We start from the raw sequence: 16,616 nt of genomic DNA, 5'->3' as shown, positions 1-16,616 counted from the left end.
ATCAGAAGCTTGCAGTTAACACAGTTGGCTAATTCATTTCCCCCCAGTGAACTACCTATTTGTGTTGTGAGGTAGAAAAGACTATGATCTTCTGTGACAGCAGTAGCCTTAATTCTTATGCATTCCCTCTTCATATGAAGAGTACGGACAAAAAAAGGGGACAGATGAGTCACCTTTCATTATGCATTGACTCTTAGTGTTTTCATAGTATCTTAAATGCCTGATTTCAATTTTACAACAACAAAAAATACCAATATTTATTCTGAAAGGCAATCGTATGTTCCAAGTAGCAGATATTAACAACTTCCAACATGATCTCTAGGAATAATCTGCAGTTCTGAACCTTGTTTTAGAAAAACATTTCCAGCAGTCTGTAAAGAATTTATTCCTATTCCATCATTGGTAATAACTGCACTTGTTGCAGCGGGAACTTTAAATTCTTTGGCTGCAAACTTTAAGACTGCTGTAAAAGGTGTACTTTCAGGAAAGTACACAGTACACAGTATTTTGTATGGCAGCTGCGTGTCCGATGTCAGCATGATCTTAAAGGAAACCTTCGACACGGTGGTGCCGGGATGAATCTAGAGCACACGCCAACTCTGCGGGGTAGCACGACTTCCTCCACTGTGCTGAAAATTATTCTTAAAATAATTGAGTTTTTAAAGCAATAAAACTATGTATTGTTGTGCTTATAATAGAAATATTTTATTTTTAGAAATAGAGGAAATGGGTGTGTATTGTTGTAAAGCTCTAACATAACTCACAATGTCATATACTATGATTAAACTGTGGTAAGTTGGAGGTGCATATTGTAAGCCCTAGAGCTACCACTGAAGAAATGGGAACAAAAACATATAGATAATAAACCAACAAAAGACTTTTCCTTATGAGTCCTATTTTCTGCCTGTTTTTATAAAAATATTATTTTTCCTACCTGTTTTTGCTTTATAAACATGCAATGGACTTTTTCCCCATAAGGTATTGGGGTACAGGTGGTATTTGGTTACATGAGTAAGTTCTTTAGCAGCGATTTCTGAGATTTTGGTGCACATATCGTCCAGGCAGTATACACTGCACCATATTTGTAGTCTTTTAATACCTTGTCCGCTTCCCACGCTTTCCCCAAAGTCCCCAAAGTCCACTACATCATTCTTATGCCTTTGCATCCTCATAGCTTAGCTCCCACGTATCAGTGAGATTATACAATGTTTGGTTTTCTACTCCTGAGTTACTTCACTTAGAATAATAGTCTCCAATCTCATCCAGGTCACTGCAAATGCTGTTAATTCATTCCTTTTATAGCTGTGTAGTATATATATATACGATGGAATACTACAGTGGTATATATATGTGTGTGTGTATATATATACATATATATCATGATATATATGTATATATCAGATATAGATATATATATATCTCACAGTTCCTTTATCCACTCATTCATTGATGGGCATTTGGGTTGGTATAATGATTTTGCAATTGCAAATTGTGCTGCTATAAGCATGCGTGTGCAAGTATCTTTTTCAAATAATGACTTCTTCTCTGGATAGATACCCAGTAGTGAGATTGCTAGATCCAATGGTAGTTCTAGTTTTAGTTCTTTAGGGAATCTCCACACTGTTTTCCATAGTGGCTATATTAGTTTACATTCCCACCGGCAGTGTAGAAGTGTTCCCTGTTCACCACATCCATGCCAAAATCTACTGTTTTTTTTTACTTTTTTGTTATGGCCACTCTTGCAGAGTAAGGTGGTATCGCATTGTGGTTTTGATTTGCATTTCCCTGATCATTATTGACGTTGAGTATTTTTTCATATGTTCATTCACCATTTGCATATCTTTCTGTGAGAATTTTCTATTCATGTCCTTAGCCCACTTTTTGATGGGACTGTTTTTTTTCTTACTGATTTGTGTTCATTGTAGATTCTGGATATTAGTCTTTGGTCAGATTTATAGATTGTGAAGATTTTTTCCCGCTCTGTGGGTTGTCTGTTTACTCTGCTGACTGTTCCTTCTGCTGTGCAAAACCTCTTTAGTTTAATTAGGTCCCAGCTATTTATCTTTGTTTTTTATTACATTTGCTTTTGAGTTCTTGGTCATGAAATCTTTGGCTAAGCCAATGTCTAGAAGGGTTGTTCCAATGTTAACTTCTAGAATTTTTATAGTTTCAGGTCTTAGGTTTAAGTTCTTAATCCATCTTGAATTGATTTTTGTATAAGGTGAGAACTGAGGATCCAGTTTCATTCTCCTACATGGGACTAGCCAATTATCCCAGCACCATTTGTTGAAAAGGGTGTCCTTTCCCCACTTTATATTTTTGTTGGCTTTGTCAAAGATCACTGGGCTGTAAGTATTTGGATTTATTTCTGGGTTCTCTATTCTGTTCCATTGGTCTATGGGCCTATTTTTATACTAGTACCATGCTGTTTTGGTGACTATAGCCTTATATACAGTTTGAAATCAGGTAGTGTGATGCCTCCAGATTTGTTCTTTTTACTTAGTCTTACTTTGGCTATGCAGGCTCTTTTTTTGGTTCCACATGAATTTTAGAATTGTTTTGTTCTAATTCTGTGAATAATGATGGTGGTATTTGGATGGGAATTGCAATAAATTTGTAGATTGCTTTTGTCAGTATGGTCGTTTTTGCAATATTGATTCTACCCATCCATGAGCATGGGATGTGTTTCCATTTGTTTGTGTTGTCTATAATTTCTTTCAGCAGTATTTTATAGTTTTCCTTATGGAGGTCTTTCGACTCCTTAGTTAGGTATATTCCTAAGTATTTTGTTTGTTTATTTATTATTTATTTGTTTGTTTTTGCAACTATTGTAAAAAGGGGTTGAATTCTTGATTTGATTCTCTGCTTGGTCGCTGTTGGTATATAGAAGGGCTACCAATTTGTGCACATTAATCTTGTATCCAGAAACTTTGCTGAACTCTTTTATCAGTTCTAGGAGCTTTCTGGAAGGGTCATTAGGGTTTTCAAAGTAAATGATCATATCGTCAGCAGTGACAGTTTGACTTCCTCTTTACCAATTTGGATGCCCTTTATTTCTTTCTCTTGTGTGGTTGCTCTGGCTAGGACTTCCAGTACTATGTTGAAGAGTAGTGAGAGTGGGCCTCCTTGTCTTGTTCCAGTTCTCAGAGGGAATGCTTTCAACTTTTCCCCATTCAGTATTATATTGGCCTTGTGTTTGTTATAGATGGCTTTTATTACATTAAGGTACTTCCCTTGCATGCTGATTTTGCTGAGATTTTTAATCATAAAGTGACACTGGATTGTGTAGAATGCTTTTTCTGCATCTATTGAGATGATCATGTGATTTTTGTTTTTAATTATGTTTATGTGGTGTATCACATTTATTGACTTGCATATGTTAAACCATCCCTGCATCCTTGGTATGAAACCCACTTGATCATGGTGGATTATCTTTTTGATATGTTGTTGGATTTGGTTAGCTAGTATTTTGTTAAGGATTTTAGCATCCATGTTCATCAAGGATATCAGTCTGTAGCTTTCTTTTTTGGTTATGTCTTTTCCTGGTTTTGGTATTAGGGTGATGCTGGCTTCATAGAATTAGGGAGGGTTCCTTCTTTCTCTATCTTGTGGAATAGTGTCAAAAGGACTGGCACCAATTCTTTTTTGAATATCTGGTAGAATTCTGCTGTGAATCTATCTGGTCCTGGACCCTGGACTTTTTTTGTTGTTGATAGTTTTCAATTACCATTTTGATTTTGCTACTTGTTATTGGTCTGCTCGGGGTATCAAATTCTTCCTGATTTAAGCTAGGAGGCTTGTATTTTTCCAGGAATTTATCCATATCTTCTAGGTTTTCTAGTTTATGTGTGTAAAGGTGTTCATAGTAAGGGAGGAGACCACCCCTCATATTGTCTTTTCTGCCTCCAAAGAAAGAAGAAGTAAAAACTAAAAGGCAGAAATGAAATCCACAAGCAGACAGCCTGATGCCACACCCTGGGCCTGGTAAAGATTGACCCCTGACCGAATCGGTTATGTTATCTATAGATTACAGACATTGTATAGAAAAGCATTGTGAAAATCCCTGTCCTGTTCTGTTCTATTCTGATTACTGAGGCATGCAGCCCCCAGTCACGTACCCCGTGCTTGCTCAATTGATCACAACCTGCTCATGTGGACCCCCTTAGAGTTTTGAGCCCTTAAAAGGGGCAGGAATTGCTCACTCAGGGAGCTCAGTTGTTGGAGACGTGAGTCTTGCTGAAGCTCCTGGCCAAATAAAGCCCTTCCTTCTTTAACTCGGTGTCTGAGGGGTTTTGTCTGCAGCTTGTCCTTCTACAATAGTAGCCTTGAATGATCTTTTGTATTTCAGTAATGTCAGTTGTAATATCTCCTCTTTCATTTCTTAATGAGATTTTTTGGATTTTCTCTTCCTTACTTCATTAGTCTTGCTAATGGCCTATCAATTTTATCTTTTCAAAGAACCAGCTTTTTGTTTTATTTATCGTTTGTATTTTTTTGTTTCAATTTCATTTAGTTCTCCTCTGATCTTGGTTATTTCCTTTCTTCTGCTGGGTTTGGGTTTGGTTTGTTCTAGTTTCTCCAGTTCCTTGAGGTGTGACCTTAAATTGTCTGTGCTCTTTCAGACTTTCCTCTTAGCATCACCTTTGCTGTGTCCCAGAGGTTTTGATAAGTTGTGTCATTATTGTCATTCAGTTCAAAGAATTTTTAAATTTCCATCTTGATTTGGTTTTTGACTCAATGCTCATTCAGGAGCAGGTTATTTAATTTCCATGTATTTGCATGGTTTTGAAGGTTCCTTTTGGAGTTGATTTCCAGCTTTATTCCACTGTGGTCTGAGAAAGTGCTTGGTATGATTTCAATTTTCTTAAATTTATTGAGGCTCATTTTATGTCCTATCATATGTTCTCTTTTGGAGAAAGTTCCATGCACTGTTGAATAGAATGTATATTCTGTGTTTGTCAGATGAAATGTTCTGTATATATCTGTTAAGTCCATTTGTTCCAGGGTATAGTTTAAATCCATTGTTTCTTTGTTGACTTTCTGTCTTGATGACCGGTCTAGTGCTGTCAGTGGAGTATTGAAGTCCCCCACTATTATTGCCTTGCTGTCTATCTCATTTCTTAGGTCTATTAGTAATTGTTTTATAAATTTGGGATCTCCAGTGTTAGGTGCATATATATTTAGGATTGTGAGGTTTTCCTGTTGGACAAGGCCTTTTACCATTATATAATGTCTCTCTTTGTCCCTTTTAACTGTTGTTGCTTTAAAGTTTGTTTTGATATAAGAATAACTACCCCTGCTGGCTTTTGGTGTCCATTTGCATGAAATGTCTTTTTCTACCCCTTTAAGTTTATGTGAGTCTTTATGTGTTAGGTGAGTCTCCTGAAGGCAGCAGGTAGTTGATTGGTGAGTTCTTATCCTTCTGTGGTTCTGCATCTTTTAAGTGGAGCATTTAGGCCATTTACATTCAATGTTAGTATTGAAATGTGAGATACCTTTGCAATCATTGTGCTTTGTTGCCTGTGGACTTTTTTTTTTGTTTTTCCTTTTTAACTTGTATTTTTGTTTTATAGGTCCTCTGTGATTTATGCTTTAAAGAGATTCTGTTTTGATGTGTTTCCAGGATTTGTTTCAAGATTTAGAGCTCCTTTTAGCAGTTCTGGTAGTGGTGGCTTGGTAATGACAAATTCTCTCAGCATTTGTTTGTCTGAATATGACTGTATCTTTCCTTCATATATGATGCTTAGTTTTGCTGGATACAAAATTCTTGTCTGATAATTGTTTGTTTCAGGAGGCTGAAGATAGGGCCTCAACCCCTTCTAGCTTGTAGGGTTTCTGCTGAGAAATCTGCTGTTAATCTGATAGGTTTTCCTTTATAGGTTACCTGGTGCTTCTGTCTTGCAGCTCTTACAATTCTTTCCTTCATCTTAACTTTAGATAACCTGATGACAATGTGCCTAGGCAAAGATCTTTTTGCAATAAATTTCCCAAGTTTTCTTTGTGCTTCTTGTGTTTGGATGTCTAGTTCTCTAGCAAGGCTGGGGAAGTTTTCTTCAATCATTCCCCATAATATGTTTCCCAAGCTTTTAGAATTCTCTTCTTCCTCAGGAACAGCGATTATTCTTAGGTTTGGTCGTTTAACATAATCCCAGACTTCTTGGAGGCTTTGTTTGTATTTTCTTCTTCTTTTTTCTTTGTCTTTGTTGGATTGGGTTAATACAAAGACCTTGTCCATGAGCTCTGAATTTCTTTCATCTACTTGGTCAATTCTATTGCTGAGACTTTTTAGAGCATTCTGCATTTCTAAAAGTGTATCCAAAGTTTCCTGAATTTTTTATTGTTTTTTTCTTTAAGCTACCTATTTCCTTGAATATTTCTCCCTTCACTTCTTTTATCATTTTTTGGATTTCCTTGCACTGGGCTTTTCTCTGGTCCCTCCCTGATTAGCTCAATAACTAACCTCCTGAATTTTTTTTTTTTCAGGTAAATCAGGGATTTCTTCTTGGTTTGGATCCATTGCTGGTGAACTAGTGTGATTTTGGGGGAGTATTGAAGAGCCTTGTTCATCAAATTACTGGGGTTGGTTTTCTGGTTCCTTCTAATTTGGGTAGCCTCTGTCAGAGGGAGGGTCTAGGGCTGAAGGCTGTTGTTCAGATTCTTTTGTCCCACGGGGTGATCCCTTGATGTAGTACTCTCCCCATTTTCCTATGGATGTGGCTTCCTGAGAGCTGAACTGTAGTGATTGTTATCTCTCTTCTGGGTCCAGCCACCCAGCAAGTCTACCCAGCCCTGGGCTGGTACTGTGGTTTGTCTGCACAGAATCCTGTGATGTGAACCATCTATGGGTCTCTCACCAGTGCCCGTTCTGGTGGAGGTGGCAGAGGGTGCAATAGACTCCATAAGGGTCCTGAGCTTTGGTAGTTTAATGCTCTATTTTTGTGGTGGTTGGCCTCCTGGCAAGAGGCTGCACTTTCCAGAAAGCATCAGCTATAGTAGGCCCCAAGTAGGCCCCACTGTCTGTTCTTCTCCTCTTTGTGTCCATGTGTTCTTATAATTTAGCTCCCACTTATAGGTGAAAACATGCCATATTTGGTTTTTTGCTCCTGCATTAGTTTGCTAAGGATAATGGTCTTCAGTTTCATTCATGTTCCTGCAAAGGACATGATCTCATTCTTTTTTATGGCCACATTGTATTCCATGGTGTACATATATCACATTTTCTTTGTCCAGTCTACCATTGATGAGCATTTAGGTTGATTCCATGTCTTTGCTATTGTGAACAGTGCTTCAAGGAACATATGCATGTATGTCTTTATGGTAGAAAGATTTATATTTCTTTGGGTATATACTCAGTAATGGGATTGCTGGGTCAAATAGTAGTTCTGTTTTTAACTCTTTGAGGAGTTGCCACACTGCTTTCCACAATGGCTGAACTAATTTACACTCTCACCAAAATTGTATGTGTTCCCATTTCTCCGTAATCTCTCCAGCATCTGTTATTTTTTTTATTTTTTAATAGCCATTCTGACTGGTGTGAGATGGTATCATGTTGTTTTTGCTTTTGTTTTTTTGAGATGGATCTCACTCTGTCACCCAGGCTGGAATGTAATGGCACGATCTTGGCTCACTGTAACCTCTGCCTCCTGGGTTCAAGCAATTCTCCTGTCTCAGCCTTCAGAGTAGCTGGGACTACAGGCATGCACCACCATGCCCAGCTAATTTTTTGTGTTTTTGGTAGAGATGGGGTTTCACCATGTTGGCCAGGCTGGTCTTGAACTCCTGACCTCAAGTGATCCACCCACCTCAGCCTCCCAAAGAGCTGGGATTACAGTGTGAGCCACTGCGCCTGGCCCTCATTGTGGTTTTGATTTGCATTTCTCTAATGACAAATAATATTGAATATTTTTCATCTGCTTGTTGGCCGAATGTATGTCTTCTTTTCAAAAGTGTCTGTTCATGTCCTCTGCCCACTTTTTAATGGGGTTGTTTTTTTCTTGTAAATTTGTCTAAGTTCCTTATAGATGCTAGATATTAGACCTTTGTTAGATGGATAGATTGCAAATATTTTCTCCCATTCTCTATGTTGTCTGTTCACTCTATTGATAGTTTCTCTTGTTGTGCAGAAACTCTTCAGTTTAATTGGATCCCCTTTGTCAATTTTTGCTTTTGTTGTGATTGCCTTTGGCATCTTTGTCAGGAAATCTTTGCCAGTTCCTATGTCCAGAATGGTGTTGCCTAGGTTGTATTCCAGGGTTTATATAGTTTTGGTTTTACATTTAAGTCTTTAATCCTTCTTGAGTTGATTTTTGTATATAGTGTAAGGAAAGGGTCCAGTTTCAATCTTCTATATATGGCTAGCCAGTTATCTCAGGACCATTTATTGAATAGGGAGTCCTTTCCCCATTGCTTATTTTTTGTCAGCTTTGTCAAATATCTGATGGTTGTCAGCGTATGGCATTATTTCTGGAATCTATTCTGTTCCATTAGTCTGTGTGTCTGTTTTTGTACCAGTTCCATGCTGTTTTGGTTACTGTAGCCCTACAGTAGAGTTTCAAGTTGGGTAACGTGAGGCCTCCAGCTTTGTTCTTTTTGTTTAGGACTGCTTCGGCCATTTGGGCTCTTTTTTGGTTTGATATGAATTTTAAAGTATTTTTTTTCTAGTTCTGTGAAAAATGTCATTGGTAGTTGGATAGGAATAGCATTGAATCTGTAAATTGCTTTGGGCATTATGGCCATTTTAATCATACTGATTCTTTCAATTCATGAGCATGGAATGTTTTTCCATTTGTTTGTGTCATCTCTGATTTCTTCAAGCAGTATTTTGTAATTCTCATTGTAGAGCTCTTTCGCCTCCCTGGTTAGGTGTATTCCTAGGTATTTTATTTTTTGGTGGCAATTGTGAATGAGATTTCATTCCTGATGTGCCTCTCATCTTGGCTGTTGTTGGTGTATTGAAATGCTAGTGAATTAGCATTTCAATACACTACCATTTGCTCCAGCAATCCCACTACAGGGTATCTACCCAGAGGAAAATAAGTCATTTCATGAAAAAGACATTTGCACACACATTTATAGCAGCACAATTTGCAATTCCAAAAATATGGAACCAGCCTAAATACCCATCAACCATCAAGTGGATAAAGAAAATGTGGTATATATACACCATGGAATACTATCAGTCATAAAAAGGAATGAAATAATGGCATTCGCAGCAACCTGAATGGGGTGGGAGACCATTATTCTAAGTGAAGTAACTCAGGAATGGAAAACCAAATATTGTATGTTCTCACTCATAAGTGGGAGCTAGGCCATGAGGACACAAAGACTAAGAATGATACAGTGGACTCTGGGGACTCAAGGGGAAGGGTGGGAGGGGAATGAGGGATAAAAGACTACACATTGGGTGCAGTGTACATTGCTCGGGTATATTGCAGTGTACATAGCTGCACCAAAATCTCAGAAGTCACCAATAAAGAACTTATTCATGTAACCATAAACCACCTGTTCCCCAAAAACTAGTGAAATAAAAATTTTAAAAATTCATATAGGATACCTAGGAAAAGCATACATTTTAAAAGTGCATACTACACAAAATAAATAAATTTTTGAAACCAATCTGCTTTGTTCTCACAAGAAAATAAAACTAGCCTGAAATATAAATCAGACTAATATTGAGATGCCAGCTATTGAATTTAGGATTCCTTAAAAATATCTTACCAAAATTAACACCAAAGGAAACAGAAAGAGTAGGCAATCCTTCTGTTAAAAAACCAGAAATATGTCAGGCACAGTGGCTCAAGCCTGTAATCCTAGAGCCTTGATAGGCTGAGGCAGGTGGATCACTTGAGCCCAAGAGCTTGAAGCTACAGTGAGCCATGATCACACCACTATACTTCAGCCTGGGTGACAGAGCCAGTTCCTGATTCAAAAAAGAACTAGGAGTCTTCCCACAAAGGGAAGACAAACCATTTTACAGGCAAATTCCACCACAATTTCAAGCATATCATTCTAATCTTATATAAATTTTTTCAAAGGATGGAAAAAGAGGAAATAATCCCCAACTCATTTTGAGTTCAGCACAATTTTAATACAAATACTAGACAAAGAAAGAGAGAAAACTATTCTTAGACCTTGTCACTCATGGATTTAGATGAAGAAATTCTAAATTAAGTATTAGCAGCTGAATAAAAATGCATAAAAAAGATAATACTGCAAGACGGAACTGAGTTTGTTCCAGGAATGCAAAAATGGCTTAATAGAAAAATTAAACATCATTTGCCAATCAACATATTAAAGAGAAAAACATATAATCATGTCAACAGAAGTAGAAAGTGTGTTTGATAAAATTCAGTATTCATCCATGATAAAAAAAGAAAAAACATTTAGTAAACTAGAAATATCATTAAACTTCCTTAGCCTGATAATGATATATTCAAAGTACCTAAGGAAAACCTCAATTTCTTTTTTTCTTTTTTTTATTATACTTTAAGTTCTGGGGTACATGTGCACAATGTGCAGGTTTGTTACACAGGTATACATGTGCCATGTTGGGCAAACCTCAATTTAAATGAGAAAGCCATAGACAGACTCTCTTTAAAATCTGAACTGAGACTATTTGCATTAAGAATTGTCTAGGCCAGGCGCGGTGGCTCACGCCTGTAATCCCAGCACTTTGGGAGGCCAAGGCGGGGGGATCACGAGGTCAGGAGATCGAGACCATCCTGGCTAACGCAGTGAAACCCCGTCTCTACTAAAAATACAAAAAATTCACCGGGCTAGGTGGCGGGCGCCTGTAGTCCCAGCTACTCCGGAGGCTGAGCCAGGAGAATGGCGTGAACCCCGGGGGGCGGAGCCTGCAGTGAGCCGAGATCGCGCCACTGCACTCCAGCCTGTGCGACAGCGAGACTCTGTCTCAAAAAAAAAAAAAAAAAAAAAAGAATTGTCTAAAAGTCATCAGTTCATTAGGACAAGAAAAAAAGACATTAAAGGCATAAAGATTGGAAAGGAAAAGACAAAACATTTAATGATCCGCATATTTGTTTATACAAAATGTAAATAATCTATGGACAAATTATTTAAAATAATAAGGAAACCTAACAATGTGGCCTTATATAAACTCAATATGTAAAAGTCAACTGCATTTCTACACATCAGCAATAAACAAGAAAATGGAACTTTTAAAGAAAAATATCCTTACAACAACAAAAATAAAAGGAACCTAGACATAAGTGTAATAAAAGATGTACAAAACGTGTACACAGAAATTTATGAAACTATAAAGGCATTAAAGAAGATATAAATAAGTAAACGGATTTCCTATGCTCAGGGATACAACTTACTGATATAAATATGCCATTTCTTCCCAAATGTATCTAGAGATCCACTGTAACTGCAAATCAAAGTCCCAAAAGTTTTTTGGCACTTAAGCAGATTCTAAAATGTGTATAGAAGATTGAATGATTAAAAATTGCCAAGACACTCTCAAAGAAAAACTAAAGGGCTTACCCTACCAGATATCGATACTTAGTAAACATTACAGTGGCAGGGACAGACAACTTGATGAAGGAAACATAATAGAGATTCTAGAAAGAGGATTATCTATAGATACACAGTTGACCCTTGAACAACATGGGTTTGAACTGCATGGGTCCACTTATGCCAGGATCTTCTTCCACCTCTGCCACCCCGAGATAGCAAGACCAACCCTTCTCTTCCTCAGCCTACACAACGTGAAGGCAATGAGTATGAAGTCCTTTAAATGATCCACTTACACTTAATGAATAGAAAATATATTTCCTCTTCCTTATGATTTTCTTAATAACATTTTCTTTTCTCTAGCTTACTTTATTGTAAGAATATAGTATATGATACATACAGAAAATATGTGTTAATTGACTACATTATTGGTAAGGCTTTGGGTCAAAAGTAAGCTATTAGTAGTTAACTTTTTGGAAAGTCAAAAGTTATACACAGATTTTCAACTGCATGCAGGTTTGTTCAAAGGTGAATTGTACTTAGTAATATGCTGAGGGTGGCATGGCAGATCATGGTGAAAGTGAGACTTTTCAGTATTATGGCTGGGAAAGTGGTTATCCACATGGAATAAAATGAAATAGCATGCTACATTACTGTCTATTGAGATGGATTGTGTATTTATTTTCTTTATTTATTTAGTTATTTGTTTGTTTGTTTTTTTATTACTTATTGAGACAAGGTCTCATGCTGTTGCTCGGGCTGGAGTGCAGTGGTGTGATCTCAGCCCACTGCAACCTCCACCTCCTGGATTCAAACGATTCTTGTGCCTCAGTCTCCTGAGTAGCTGGGTCTACAGGTGTGCACCACCACACCTGGCTAATTTTTGTATTTTAGTAGAGACGTGGCTTCACCATGTTGGCCAGGCTGGTCTCTTGGCCTCAAGTGACCCGCCCACCTCTGGATTGTGTATTTAAATGTTAAACGTTGAGTGTAAAACTTTAAAATTTTTAGGAGAAAATTAAAAGACATATCTTTATAATCCTAGTGTATAGAAGGATCTCTTATGCAAGGCACAAAGAGCACTAAACCACAACATTTTAAATGATAGTTTTGCCTACATTAAAATTTAAAACTACTACTTATGAGAGTATGCCTTAAGAAAAGAGAAAATGCAAGCCACCAGCTTGGAGAAAACATTTGGTAATCGTTAATACCTATGACTAAAAGAGGATTTTATTCTAGAATCTCTAAATTACTCCTATAAATCAATAAGAGAAAGACAAAGCTTATTAGAAAAATGGGCAAAGACAAAATAGACACTGCACAGAAGATGAAATGTATATGGCCAGTAAGTATATGGAGAGATGCTCAACCCAATCAATAACCAGGGAAATGCACATTACAAAGAGATAACCATTTTATACACAGTTGATTGAGAAGAAGGAGGTCAAGAGAAGGAGAACCGTAAATAGGAAAAATTTGACAATTGGAAAAGATGCGGCATTTCTAATACATTGCTGATGGGAGTAACATGACCTGTCTACTTTCAAAACAATTTGGCATTATCTTATTACTTGAATATTCACACACCTCCCGAGCCAACAATTCTACTCCTACTTAGGCACCCAAGAGAAAATCTTGCACATATGCACTAGAAGACTGACTAAGAATGTCCAAGGTAACACTGTTCATGTCGCAGAATGCAGGAAATAACTCAATTGCCCATCATCAACAACAACAACAAAAACAGATAGATCAATCAGAGATCCTGAGTACTGATGGCATTTCTTCAGTAACTGAACATAGCCATGCCTGAAGGTGGGCCTCAATCTAGACTGCTCAGTGACGTGATAGATACGCTTTCCTTTTTTGTTTGTTCAAACTAAACTGACTTGGGTTGCTCTTACTTTCAAGTAAACGAGTTTGTATTGCACCAAGAAAATTCTAACCCAAATATAAAGAAATAGGATTTGACAGATTCAATGACTTAAAACACCAAAGAATTCCCATGAACACAAGAATGTGCTTTCAGAACAAATTTCAAGACTGAGCTGGTTTGAAGAGAAAGAGGTTTGACTACAGTCACACCAACAAATCCAAAGAAGCCAGAATGAAACTACCTGGACAGTGATGTCTCTGCCGTTGCCATTCCAAAAAAGGCCAACTGTAAGGAGCAGGTGATGACATATTTATTTGAGAGATCAGCTCTTTATATGACCTGGAAAATTCTTAGAAAACAAAAAAATCACATTCTTAATTTCGCAGAAGGGAGACCCCAACTAACTAATGCATAGTATTATATATTAAAAGTCTACTTGTAACTGATTCTGTTTTCCAAAAAAAAATTAATGTTAGATATTGTGGTTAGATTCTTAGGTCAGATACAAATTGCAAAATTAACTTTTGATGCCACTGAAACACTGTATTTCAAATGAAAATTAACAGTAAAAATGCATTAATAGTAATTTAATACATTACCATATAATTGGGTTTATTTTTAAAGCAGTTAAAATGAGACGTGATGGCTAGTGAAGGAAAGCTGACTTTTGTGCAGATTCTGAGGGAGAAGCTTACATTTTCAGACATTTTATAAGTTGCTAGTACTGGTCCAATTTCATTTGAAGCTTTCTTTTTTCCAAAACCAGATAAAATACCAGCATTATTCCTTCCTTACTGGTACAAATTAGGGCTACAATTTGGCTCACAAATGTGAGAAGAAAAAGGAAGCGGTTTTATAGGAAATGAACAGAAAGGGACGCCAGGCATGGTGGCTCACGCCTGTAATCCCAGCACTTTGGGAGGCCGAGGCAGGTGGATTGCCTGAGGTCAAGAGTTCGAGACCAGCCTGGCCAACATGATGAAACCCTGTCTCTAGTAAAAATACAAAAAATTAGCTGGGCGTTGTGGCAGGCACCTGTAATCCCAGCTACTCGGGAGGCTGAGGCAGGAGAATAGCTTGAATCCGGGAGGCGGAGGCTGCAGTAAGCCGAGATCCTGCCATTGCACTCCAGCCTGCATGACAGAGCAAGACTCTGTCTCAAAATAAATAAACAAACAAACAAATAAATAAATACATAATTTCACCTAAAGAACCTATTCCCCAACTCCCTGCATGTTCAGGACTCCAGCAGGATGGGTAACCCTGGGAGCTCTGGACACCCACCAAGCCTGGCCTGACCATAGAGCACTCTGCCCTCCCTGCCTCTCTAGCTCTGCTGGAACACTGCAGCTCCCTGGCTCACTGGCCCCACAGCTCTTTAACGTGCTCCCCAGCCCATGCAGGAGCAAAAGTTCCACCCGACCTATAGCTTCCAAGTCCACCATTCCTAAGTCCTCAACAGTCTGCAGTTTATCAGAAGTTGCTACAGAGACAGGAAAGTGTTACCGGTGGAGGGTGTCCTGGTCACTGAAACATTCTGTTTGCAGGAGAAAAACAAAAACTTGGTCTGTTCTAGGATCTATGTGTTTCCTTAAAGTCTTAGAATGAGCAACTCCATTTTGGTTTGGTTTGGTCTGTTGGGCCTAGCACATGAGCTCAGTCCAAAACACTGGCCTCTTATAATTTTGTTTTTTAAAATTTCCCCTTTTTGTTCATGTTCTCACTTAGGTAAGAGTGTAACCAAAACGTGAGGCCTTAGCGTCGCTCTCAGTTACCATCATTTTGGGTTTCCAGTCTCAGCACATCATTCATAGGTTACAGTGTCCTCATGGTCACATATTTATTTCACTTCTCATCATTCCAGTTGAAGAGAGACCATTTGACATTCTAGAGATGGCTGGATGCAAACATTGAAAACCTTTGAGAGAATACAGTGCACCAGGGAGCCTATTATTATGATGACTATTGGGAGGATAATACCAAGAGTTTGGAGGATGCTCCTTGCCCAGGGTCCCCGTAAACCAAACCACTTAAAATTAAATAGATCAAATAATGAGCTAAATAAAGAATCTACTAACTTAAGTAAACAATCTCTTCATTAATCCCCTACAACTGAATCTCTTAATCTTCATTTAATGTATTTCTCCATAGACTCCAAGTGCCAGCAGCTGCACAGATACTTCTCTGTTCAGCCAATTCTATCATAACTTTCACAAAAGAATTTTAAGTCTGTTGTGTAACTATGGCCTTTACCGTAGATGCTCTGAGAACATCTAACCTATGGGTTCTAGATTGTGAAGGGGTTGATTGTTCTCAGTGAACCATAAAAAGCTTTCTTTACCTGGTGAAAATACATGGTAGCATAATCATGGGAAAAAGCTTTTATACAAAAAGAAACCATGCATTGAAAATGACATTGAATAAAATCCGTTTGTAAATGTTTAAATGGCCCATCGGGTAGCCAAATGTACCTGAAGCTTTGATTGTCTTCCCAGGAATATGGATTTGAAAAACCAACCATTGGTTATAAGCTACTTTAGCAATTTATAAGTCAGCGGTTTCCACGGCAGTTTGATTTCTAAAGGTCAAACTTCCTCGGACAGTGTTCCCCAAAGAACACTGGGGCCAAACAGCACCAAAGGAGAGCATCACACTTCAACCAAACCCAACCCTGCTTAGAACAGCAGCACAAGAGCCTGCATACATGCAAATCCATCCCACTTTCCCATTCAACAGCAAACTCCAGATTCCAAACAATATTGAGGCCAAACAGTACTGCAACTGCAAGAGAAAATTCTAAGGAGGGCTTAGTACTAGGCCTAAGAACCTCTACCAAAGGAATCCCCCTTGGAGAGGCTGAGGTCCAGAGGATCCTCCAGAGCATCCCCCTTTAGGGTCCAATCTTAGAGCGTCAGATGTCTCTGACCTTAGGTGGTCACCAGTGCCACTTTACATGTTTTCCCTCCAGAGGCGATGGCCTACTATGAGCTTTCCTTTTGTCTCTGGATGAAGGCCTTGACTTCTAGCATCCTTATAGTTTGATAAGGCCATGCTTTCCCATGGTTCCCATTCCACTAGAGTGATAGTCATGAACTTTAATGATATGAAACAAGAGCTCCCTAGAGATCACTCAGAGCTGTTCTCATGGGTTTTTAACTTGCAGTTGCTCAAGGGCCCACGCTGGCATCTGGGGTGTGCTCGCACTTACAAAGAATCCAGCTTCTAGGGAGCAGCGCGAGCTGGTAAGTTGGTCCTGCTCCAT

At 38.2% G+C, this 16,616-nt stretch overlaps 1 pseudogene; it reads right to left on the bottom strand.

Moving 5' to 3' along the window:
• Nucleotides 1-202: 202 nt before the first annotated feature.
• Nucleotides 203-16,616, bottom strand: LOC100603759 (annotated as a pseudogene).

The sequence above is a fragment of the Nomascus leucogenys genome, unplaced genomic scaffold (assembly GCF_006542625.1).
Source record: "Nomascus leucogenys isolate Asia unplaced genomic scaffold, Asia_NLE_v1 Super-Scaffold_391, whole genome shotgun sequence".
NCBI classification, from domain to species: Eukaryota; Metazoa; Chordata; class Mammalia; order Primates; family Hylobatidae; genus Nomascus; species Nomascus leucogenys.
Note: the sequence above shows the minus strand (reverse complement) of the source record. Positions and strands in the feature narration are given on the sequence as shown.